The 11,269-nt window shown below is 42.0% G+C and overlaps 1 pseudogene; it reads right to left on the bottom strand.

Moving 5' to 3' along the window:
* Window positions 1-206: 206 nt before the first annotated feature.
* LOC123056823 (chaperone protein ClpB1-like) lies at window positions 207-9,663 on the bottom strand (annotated as a pseudogene).
* Between the last annotated feature and the right edge of the window lie 1,606 nt (window positions 9,664-11,269).

Raw genomic sequence — 11,269 nt, 5'->3', positions numbered from 1 at the left:
GAAGTAAAAAACTACATATACTTCACTAACCGGTTATAGGGGATCGGTTAGAAATACCCAACTGCTACCTGTTCAAAATGGTCAAGACACCACGACTGCACAATAATCTGCTATGTTCAAAATGGTCAAGACACCACGACTGCACAATAAACTTGTCAGTATCAGTTAGTTGCTAGCACTTTGCTAGGGAAGTGATCATGGCCGGATCACCGTTGTCCTTCGGCGGAGTCACCTAGAGGAGGCACTAGTGCCGGCACGGAGAGGTTGCCAGGTGGATCTGCCACCTTCGGTCACCACTTCATATTTGAGTCCCTTCTTATCATCGGTGGCATCAATAGAGATCGTTGAGCCTTCGCCAGCTTCTCCTTTGACTAGCATCTCAGAGATCGCAGTCATCACATTCTTTTGCACCCACCTCCTAATAGGCCTTGCACCATACATCTGTGACACAAAAAGTATATATAGTTACCAAAGCACACAAGCCCCTTTTCTGAAAACAGGATCATGTCTCTATATAATCTCGAAAAGAAGCTGCTGTACTTACTGGTTCGTATGATTCCGAGAAGATGACATCCAAAGCAGCATCACTCGCATGTAGAGAGATGCCCTTATTAGCTACTCTGGCAGCAACGCCCTTCATCTGGATTTCCACGATCGCCTTCAGTTTGTCTTGTGAAAGCGGCTCAAATATCACAATCTCACTCAGCCTGTTAAGAAGCTCAGGCTTGAAGCGTTTCCAAACCTGCATGAACATGTGACAATCAAAATGAGGCTGATTCGGCATTTACAGGGACAATAAAGGGTTCTGACAAGGCCCCGTGCCTGTTGTATTGTCTTTTCTCCAGCCATTCCTGCTGCGAAGTGCTTTGATCCTAAATTTGAGGTCATAATGATGATGGTGCTCTTGAAATCTACTGTGCAGCCTTTGCCATCAGTCAACAAACCATCATCAAGGAGTTGAAGAAAAACATTGAACACCGGCATGTGCCTTCTCAACCTCATCAAAGAGGATGATGCTGTATGGGCGCCTCTTGACTTTCTCAGTCAGTTGTCCACCGTCTTCGTAACCACGATAGCTGTAAGAATTTATAAGAGAAGCATTAAGGCCAGTCAATCTAAAGACAAGGTATATGTGATAATGTAATGTTTAAAATAAAGGGCGCACACAATGTACACACCCTGGAGGTGCTCCAATGAGGCGCAACACAGATCCAATCGAACCATATTCGGACATGTCAAAGCGAACCAATGTCTTTTCACTGTCGAATAGCTGCTCAGCAAGAGCTTTTGCAAGCTCTGTCTTTCCAACACCAGTCGAGCCCAAAAAGAGAAAAGAACCTATTGGTTTGCCAGGCTGATCAAGGCCGACCCTGGAACGTAACACCGCTTGCGCAACCAAATTGACCGCCTCATCCTGGCCAACAACTCGCTGATGCAATTTGTCAGCAAGGTGGAGCAATTTCTCCTTCTCGTCTTGATCAATAGCAGCGACAGGAATTCCAGTCCACCGGCTCACAACCTTCAAACAACAAATAACATTGCAACATGACGGGCACACAACACATCTATTATATATAAAAAGTAATTAACGGAATAACCAGAAAAAAAGATAAATAAATTAGAAAATCCCACAAAAAATAGTAATATCTGACCGTTGACTCAGTAAATTAGCAAACCACGTCCAATAGATCTTTAAATTAAATTTTGGTCGTACAAGTTAAAAAAATTACCCACCTATGCCACCACCAAAAAACATACCATCCATCTAAACCTAACTAATCTCTCCATGACCATGAGGTCTAAACGTCCTAGCCCATACCATCCATCTAAGCCTAAACTAATCTCTCCATGACCGTGAGGTCTAAACGTCCTAGCCCAGCGGCCGGTGATTCCCTTGGCTCGTATAGCAAGGAAAGTGGCCGGTGATTCCTTCAGTAAGATTTTGAAAGGCAGCGATCAGGATCATTTTTTTTCCGAGAATGACGGGGGGCATTGTGCCCCACCGGTTGTTATATTACTCGAAGGATTTGGCAGTCATACATTGTTATTCATTGAAAACATAAAAAACAACACGATAAGAAGCCAAAAAAAGAGAAACCCGCCAAGAGGCAGTCTAGAGGACATAGAGAAACAAAAGTCGGATGGCCAGAAGTCGATCCCGAGACGGAGCGTCGTAGCGCCTACTCCAAATCAGGAGGTCATTGGCCGTCCTCACGAGGATATCACAGGCGGTGCAGCGGATGTTGTTGAATGTTGCGTTGTTGCGATCAGGATCATTAGCAACTCATATTGCTTTGCATAAGGCGATCCAGCGGCAACTTAGAGCCACAACAAGATGTGCCATTGTAAAATGCAGACGCCACACGGCTCACGTCGGTGCAGTACCCATTGAGCAGCAAACATAATGTTCGGGAGCTTCGGTGTGGTAGACAAGGAGCTGCGGAACAGGACGGCCCCCACTGCTCGGCGATGCAACGTTTAGGAGCTTCGTCGTGGTTGGCAACGAGCTTCGGATCTCATAGAAAAAATGCAACGAGCTGCGGAACAGGACCAAGCCACCGCAGATGTGCCATTGTAACATGCAGACGGCACACGGCTCAAGTCGGTGCAGTGCCCATTGAGCAGTAAACGCAATGTTCGGGAGCTTCGGCGTGGTAGACAAGGAGCTGCGGAACAGGACGGCCCTGCTGCTCGGCGATGCAACATTTAGGAGCTTCGCTCGTGGTTGGCACGAGCTTCGGATCTCATCAAAAGAATGCAACGAGCTGCAGAACAGGACTAGGATGATAGTGTCGTCAATGAAGGAATGTGTCTTGCTGCTCATGTCCGTGCAGTCCCAGCTGGGCTGAGACGCGATGTTCAGGAGTTTCGTCATGGCCGAGAACAAGCTGCAGAACAGGACTAGGGATGTTCACCCTGGCAGGGCTGATGACGTTGACAGCCCATCAGGCACGCAGTCGACAATCAAATTAGTGTTCACAGTCAGATGTTCCCCGGGAGCATGTTGGGCCCCATTGCTGAATTACGAGGGCAACCTCAAACGCACAATCATCATCGCTGACACTGCCGTATTTGGATGGTGCGTGGGTACAACTTCATGAGGGTCGTGCCGGTGATGAGATCTCCTAGCTACGAGGTCTACAGGTTTGTCTTTTTTATCCAACCGGGCGTTTAATCTGAGAAAATAAGTTGCATGGTGTTAGGATGCTACGTGGTGGTTTTCAGTTCAGTTCAATAGAGCAAGGAGCCAGGTCCCCACTGATTTGTCACGCACTGTCATCCTGACGTTACCCTGATATAGCTAGCTAGCATGCATATCATCTACATCAGACATCACGCCGGAAGACTAAAAAGTAAAAGATGGATGGATTCTGTTCATGATTCCAATCGTTGATACACTTTGGCATTTTCAGATAAAAACAGGTTCACAGCATTACACTATTCCGCTTTTACATCAGCAACATTAGACAAGATGAATTGCAGAGTGTGTACACGGCCAGTTCAAAGCAATGAAAAAAATAGCGTGCTACAACAAAATAGCGCTGACCTCAAAATATGCTATTAGCATGGTATATCGCGCTATAGCATGCTATTAGCGAGACGTTGTACACTGATATATTTAGCGAGACAATTCTCTATATGCTACAGCGTGCTATTAGCGAGGTTATAGCGTGCTATTTTTTTCAGTGGTTCAAACTAGCTAGGCACTGACACTTAGCACCATCTATCTATCTATATATATATATATATATATATATATATATATATATATATATATATATATACAACATATGATATTTATGCTGATGCCTCTACATCGTGGATTTCCTTCTTAATAATTAGTTAAACTAAATGGATCATGAGCGTCAGTGAAATATGCTCTGTAAAAAGTCTTGCTAATTAAACTTAGGTTACGATTGGACAAATATGGTGCCCAAAAATTATTAATGACTTCTTAATCGTTTTTTTTACGTAACACTAGAGATTGTCTTCAGGCCTTCATCTTTTAATCAATTTGGAGACAAATGACCACATTTACCAACATCTGTTGAAGTACTAAATATTGTCTTGTATGAAGGACCATATGTATGGTCACTGATCTATTATTTTAGCAAACAAAATAATAATGTAGTACTATTTCTTAGTAAAATGAAAATATCTTATATCGAAGGCTCCGTTTATTGAATTGTTACCCACGAATAACTGTAGTAAAATAAATTACCCACGAATACGGGAAAAGTTGGTTAGCCCAACAAATTATCATAATCTACCATAATGCCAAACACAAGCTAAGTCGATGAGCCTGTGAAATTATTCTTTATTCAACAAAAACTGATTACCTTGCAATTAGGTCTGTTAGAAAAAAAAATCTTAGACGACTTAAAATATCAAATCAGAGTAAAACAATATTATTATAGAGATTCCCCGCGCACTCAAGCTTTTCATTACACCCACCTCTCCAGTTTCTTCGATGTTGTGCAGTTTTCTTATTGTATTGTATATTTTTGTCTAATTATCGATTATAATTTGTTGTTTGTTTATTCACCAAACATAAAGGATAAAAGCTTATGAAGTAGATAATTTTAATCAAATAACGAAATAACATTTTGATCTTATGATGATAAAACTTCCTCGATATGTGTGCTATTTTCCTGTTCAATCTGGTACCAAGTGAAGGCTTGGGAGTTGGAAATTATTTCATTTCATGATGATCATACAGACACAACCATACATTTAATTCTGACTCTAGCCTAAATTATTTCAGTACACGATCAGATGTATCTGTCTCTTGCTCTATACAAGTTAGTATCCCCTTTGTCCCATAATATAAGACATTTTGCTGTTAGCATGCAACAATGTCTTATATTGTGGGACAGAGGTAGTATTTTATCGGAATGGCCCAATTCAGGTGCTTCACTGTATGAGCAGAGATGGATCGTGAAAAAAAAATTATAACTGAAGTACCTGATTAGTCATAATTTGGAGTTTGCGCTGGCATACTTCTTAATTGTACCCCTTTGTGATGATTTCGTTCCATTTATCATTCTTAATTAAGTTATTTACACCATGGTACTACTTTTCTTCTTCTTTTTCTGATAGATCACAATCCTTGACCTTCCACTAGGCATAGTTGAGTTTGTTGTTTTATGTATTTTTTCAATTTCACAACCTGTAAGTTGTAACTAGGATAATTCATTTTTTGAATTTTTTATAGGATGATGAAATATTCTTCCACCAAAAATTCTCTAAAGGGGAGGAGGAAATGTGTTGAGATGGTCACTCTTCGTAATATGAACCCCTCAAACCTTTGGTGATGTATTTATACCAAACTGGATGTGTTTACATGCGTCATTTGTTTAATGTTTTTAGAGCTACCATATGTTTAGTTTTTGGTAGAAATGTTTCACATTAGTACTCCTAATTATGATGTATGATCTCTTTCTCATGTATTTATAGATTAATACATTAGTGGTTGACTGGCATTGTAGTTTGCTTCGCCTATGTGCATCAATGTTTTATTACATTCCAACTTGAACTTAGGCTGCTCAAATACATACTGAAAATAGAGGTGTTCAGTTTTGTTGTTGGCAAAACTACACCTTGGTTAGCTGGATATGATATTGAAAGGTTTTTATACTCTTGGAGCTCATAAAATATGATAAAACAACATAATATTGCAATAGTTTCGATCTATCATTAGTCGTATCAAAGGCATGCAATTTTTCCTAAGGCATACATTAGGACAGTGGCGGAGCTTGGTGGGGGACAACCTGGGCCATGCCCCCCCCCCCCCCTTTCTCCCCCCGGCTCATAAGAATTTTTTTGTATATACCTTAGTATTAGGCCTATTTATCCACCAAAAATTATCCAAAAGGAATTATGTTTGCCCCCCCCCCAACCCATGACCCTCCCATGATTTTGGCTCAAGCTCCGCCACTGCATTAGGAGATGGTTGTTATATGGATGCCTGGCCATTTGAGCTTTGCTCATTTCTTACAAATGATCATGTTGGCATTTGCGATGAATTTATTTGTAATTTACTCTTCGTATTAGGACTCCGGTACTAACAAGATTCTATTTGTTTCTCTTTCCCATGTTATACCATTCATCTGAGATGGTATTCCAGTAAAACCCTAATATACAATAACATATCTTTGGTTTGCGTTCATTACAATGAAGGTGTTATTTTGGGATACAAATCCATGATAGAGAGATGGTAGTCAGAGTGTCTCATAATAACTTTTTGTTCTAGGTGGTTTTAGCACGTTCTAAAAATGGAACTGTAGCTTGCTTCTGATATGCACTTCAAATTTATACTCCCTCCATCTCATAATATAAGAACGTTTTCCAAGCTAACATAGTTTGAAAAATGTTCTTATATTATGGGACAGAGGGAGTAGTATATTATGAATTGACAAGTTTTGTATAGTGCATCAAAGAGGAAGAATAGTGATGTATTTCTGTTGAATTATCTCAAAAAGCCACTCAAAGTGTGTCTCATATCAACTCTCTCTTCTAATATGATTTTTGCATATTCTAAAAGTGGAATTGTAGCTTACTTCTACTATGATCATCAACTTCGTACTACATTGTAAATTAAATAAGTTGTTATAATGCTTGAAAGATGATAAATAAGAGGGGTATCTATTCGTTGAATCAACAACACCCTTAGGCTTCTAATCAAACCAAATCAATATAGGGGTGTCAAAATTTGTCATTCGGAAAACTATGATTTAGCTAATTGGGTATAATTATTGAATCGTTCTGTGCTCTCAAAGTTCATAAATAAGACAAACAAAACAATATGGTTATAGTTTGGAATGTGTATTATGAGGTGTATCAAAGGCATGCAATTATTTCCTAAACTGGACTTTAGCATATGTTGGTGCTACATGGTTGTGTGGCCGTATGAGCTTTGCTTATTTCTTACTAATGAACATGTTGGTGATAGTGTACAAGTAACGATGACGGTAGACGAACAACCATAAAAAACTTTTATTTATGGCAAATTTATTTAAAATATATATATAACGACTTGAGAACTAACAAGCTTCTATCTGTTCTATTTTTCATGCTTTACGGTTAATCAAAGATGTATTCAAATAAACCCTAATATACAAAACATAATCATTATTTTTTTCCTTCATTTCAATGATGACCTATTCTTTGGAAATTGCAGAAGCTAAGAAGTATCCATCTATACAGTGATAGTTTCTATATTTTGAAATACCAATCCATGATAGAGTGATGGTACTCAAAGTGTGTGTCATATCAACTTTTACGAGCTCGCATATATTTAGTATTTTTGTTTTAGATGTTTTGGTTCACATGCAAGATTAAAGCATTATAGATGAAGATTTAATGTAATTGATTACTTTTGGAGAAATACTAATGCAATTAGTTACTTTTATGTTCATTTAGTTTATGTCCCAAACTTTTTTTTTGATAAAATGTCCCAAACTTTTAGTTTGTTGTTTACACCATAATGTATTGTGCTAGAATGAGAGATTTTCTCAAATATGTAAGTAATTTGTGTTCAACATGTGATTTGGCATGCCATATGCCTCAAATTTATTCCAAAAGATTAAGACAACTCATATTGCCCGTGCTTGAAAATTTCCCCAATAGCATAATAATACTAATATTTATATGAACAAATTTATATCTTTTTTAAAACCAACAAAGATGTTGCCCACACGAATAGCTAACATGAATCATTTTAATGGATAGATGGTACAAAATGCCCTTTTCTTCATATACCAATTTTAAAACTAAAACTTTGTTCACTAAGATGTTTGCGGTCAATTAAAAGATCAAGTTAGACATAATCGGCAAAAAAATATCATGGAAACACATATCAACAACTGAAAAAGCTGGTACAATATGCATAAGAATGAGGTAAATTTCTGCATAACATACATATATATATATATATATATATATATATATATATATATATATATATATTTGTATATCAATGATAAAATGAAACATGCATACCCAAGACAAAACTATGTTTGCAAAAGGCTTATATTTGTGAATGTGATCACATTAGGTTCCGACTTTATTTAGAAAAAATCAATAATGTGTTCTCATGATAACACTTCATAAAGTTCTAGCCCGCACATCGGGCAGGCCACTTTGCTAGTTGAAATAATGGAAGTAATTAATTTAGGCTATGAGTGAATACCTGTGCGACATGACCTGGACCAACAATTTCTTGCTTCAGCGCATCCATAGATCTACTTTGCGCAGTCACTTCTTTTTTGTCGTAAATCTGTGTCCTTGCGGCGGTTGCTTCTCTTTCACTGTCAAGCATGATCCTTGTAGCAGCGCATGCCTCATCAATCAGATCGATTGCCTTATCGGGAAAGTGGCGATCTATACAGACCGCAATGAGATTCATCAATTTTACATGCTTGTCACTCGTGGATGAACCTCGAAACAAATATTGCAGGTAGTTCAAACAAGAGCAAAGTTCAACACTTACCAGTGGTATAGCGGCCAGCCAACTGTGCGGCAGCAACAAGAGCAGCATCCTGAATTTCCAAGCCATGGTGGTCTTGGTACCTCTGTTTAAGCCCCTTCAGAATAGCGATGGTCACCTCAACACTCGGCTCCTCAACATGAACCTTTTGGAACCGCCGCTCGAGTGCGGCATCAGCCTGAATGTACTTGTGGTACTCATTGAGAGTCGTGGCGCCTACACAGCGGATGCGACCACGGGCCAGCGCCGGCTTTAGAAGGTTGGCAGCATCTGTGCCCCCTACACTATCACCAGCACCAAGAAGCATGTGCATCTCATCGATGAACAGGATCACCTTGTCGTCCCCATCCTCGGCGCTCCTTATCACATCCTTGATGCGCTGCTCAAACATGCCGCAGAGGTCAGTCTCGGCAACCATGGCCCCGAGGTCAACCTCCACAACGCGAGCTCCAGCGAGCTTGGTCGGGACTTTGCCGCTGGCGATGCGCTGGGTGAGGCCCTCAACAATGGCCGTCTTGCCAACCCCTGCCTCACCGACGAGCGCGGCACAGTTCTTGGTCCGGCGGCAGAGGATGCAGATGATGCGATCGATCTCACTGTCGCGCCCAATCACTGGATCATTACCTTCGTCAGCCGACGGCTCAGTAATGTTCCGGCTGTTGCTGCGTAGACAGGTGCGGTATCGGTGGTACCTCCACACTGCCCAGCACAAACCAGTAGTTGCTCCAAGCCAGAGCACAGGTTGGACGTGTCGCCATACCCTAGTCATATAGAGAGAAATCAAGTGCCCGACATGCCTTATTCAAACTCAGAGAACCATTGGGGGTAGAAATGCTTTGGATTGTACACCTTGTGTCTATTTGGTATACATACAGGGGGAAAATATCACCTTTCTTCGAGCAGTTGCTCTAGTGCTCCCCGTGACTCGCCACCGCCTGCAGCTCTCGCCGCCGCCTGCAGGTCAGGTGCGCTCAAGCGCCGTTTGACTGCCAGTGTGCCGATCGCCGCCGCCATGGATGCCTCGTCGCCTCGACCAGATCAGATGCGCGCCGGCGCAGAGCACGCTGATCTATCTTTGCCGACGCCCAGAATCGTTGACCTCCGCCGGCGCCGCTTGAATCACAGTCCGCCACTCGCTGCTCGCCGCCGCCCTAGAGCCCCCGCCTCGGCCTTGGTTTTCTTTTAGGGAGTGGATAAGTCTCAGTCGACTCAAATTTAAGCAAGTCTTAGTCAGGTGATATAACATATAAAAAAAGAAAAACTAAAGAAAAAAATATACAAATCTTAATGTAAGATGTTGCGAATATAGCATCGACTGAAATTTAATAAAATCTCTGTCTGAGACTTAGCATGGTTGTTTCTTTTATGAGGAAAGGAGCTCCTTGGCTTGGGTCAGGCTCGGCCGCTCTAGCCCGCCCTCCGGTTTGGCCACATCAGCACTATAGCTGGCCAAAGGGCCGTGCTAACCGGGTCGGCCTAGTAGCATGCAGGAACGGCACGACTCAGACATAACACGGTCCGGGCTAAACAGGCCAGACACGGCACGCGGCACGCCATTGGCCATGCCTGTCCTAGAGGCTGGGCATGCGGGTCGGCACGGCATGACCCGTTTAACTTTTTTTTTGAAATATATAAATATATATGTCCTATATAAATATGTAGTACTCTAATATGTTTAATAATTTTGTAGTGCATGCATATATTTGTAATGCTTTAATATGTGTTTTTTATCTTTTTTAATATTGCACCATATTTTTTTACATTTTTTGGCTTTTTATCCTGCTTTTTGAAGGTACTTCGCATGAAAAAAAGTCAAACCGACACGGGCCGACATGCCTAAGCGTGCCAGGGGCCAGCCCACTTAACTCTTGTGTCGTGCTTGGGCTGTTGCCTGCAGCACGTGGGCCGGCACGACACGGCCCGGCTATTAATCATGCCCTGGCGGGTCGTGTCGTGCCAGACACGTTTACGGCAGGCCAGGCCGGCCCGTTTGGCCAGCTCTAACCCGCATTAGTCAAAAAGTCAAGCAAGACATTTTTTATACAAGTATAAATATACTCCGTTCGTAAAGAAATATATAAATCACTTTTTAGTGGACTTTAGATCACTACTTTAATGATTTAAACATTTTTATATTTCTTTACAAAATAAGTATTTGCAATGCATGTTAAAATTCTGTCATTCGGAAATTAGCTTTTCTGATAGATATTTGGTCATGCTTACGGATTTGGATTTTTTCTTCTCGTATGAGACAGCCAGAAGCTATCAATTTCTTGTCCTAGAAAATCAGGATGAACTTTTTCTTCTCGCATAAGACGGCGAGAAGCTAGCTTCAAGAGGATGGAAATCGACGGGATGGACCTGGCGGCGGAGGAGACAAGGTGGTAAGAGCATCTCCCGCCGCTCTTTAGAAAGACCTCCTCAGACGATTTTTTCACGCCAGCGTTGAAAAAACGGTTCAGTCGCGTTTTCAGAAGCCCGATTTTCGTCGGCCTGGGCTGAATTCAGCGTCGACGGACCAAGGCCGAATCCGGCGCGCTTGAGGGGCACCCAAGAGCGCCGGGGCGAGCGATTTTGGCGCGAAAGAGCCGCGGGCCAGTCACGTCAGCGACACCGCGCTCGTCTTCCCCCGACGCCTCGGTTTCCCGCAGGGAATCAATGGCAAGGCTGCCACCGGCCAGCCTTGCCAATGATTCCTCACGGGCGGCGCGCCGACGCCTCCCCTCCCTCGCACGCGTACACACAGGCGTGGCGCAACTATATAAGCCGGTGGCCTCCCTC

Source organism: Triticum aestivum, chromosome 3A (assembly GCF_018294505.1).
Source record: "Triticum aestivum cultivar Chinese Spring chromosome 3A, IWGSC CS RefSeq v2.1, whole genome shotgun sequence".
NCBI classification, from domain to species: domain Eukaryota; kingdom Viridiplantae; phylum Streptophyta; class Magnoliopsida; order Poales; family Poaceae; genus Triticum; species Triticum aestivum.
Note: the sequence above shows the minus strand (reverse complement) of the source record. Positions and strands in the feature narration are given on the sequence as shown.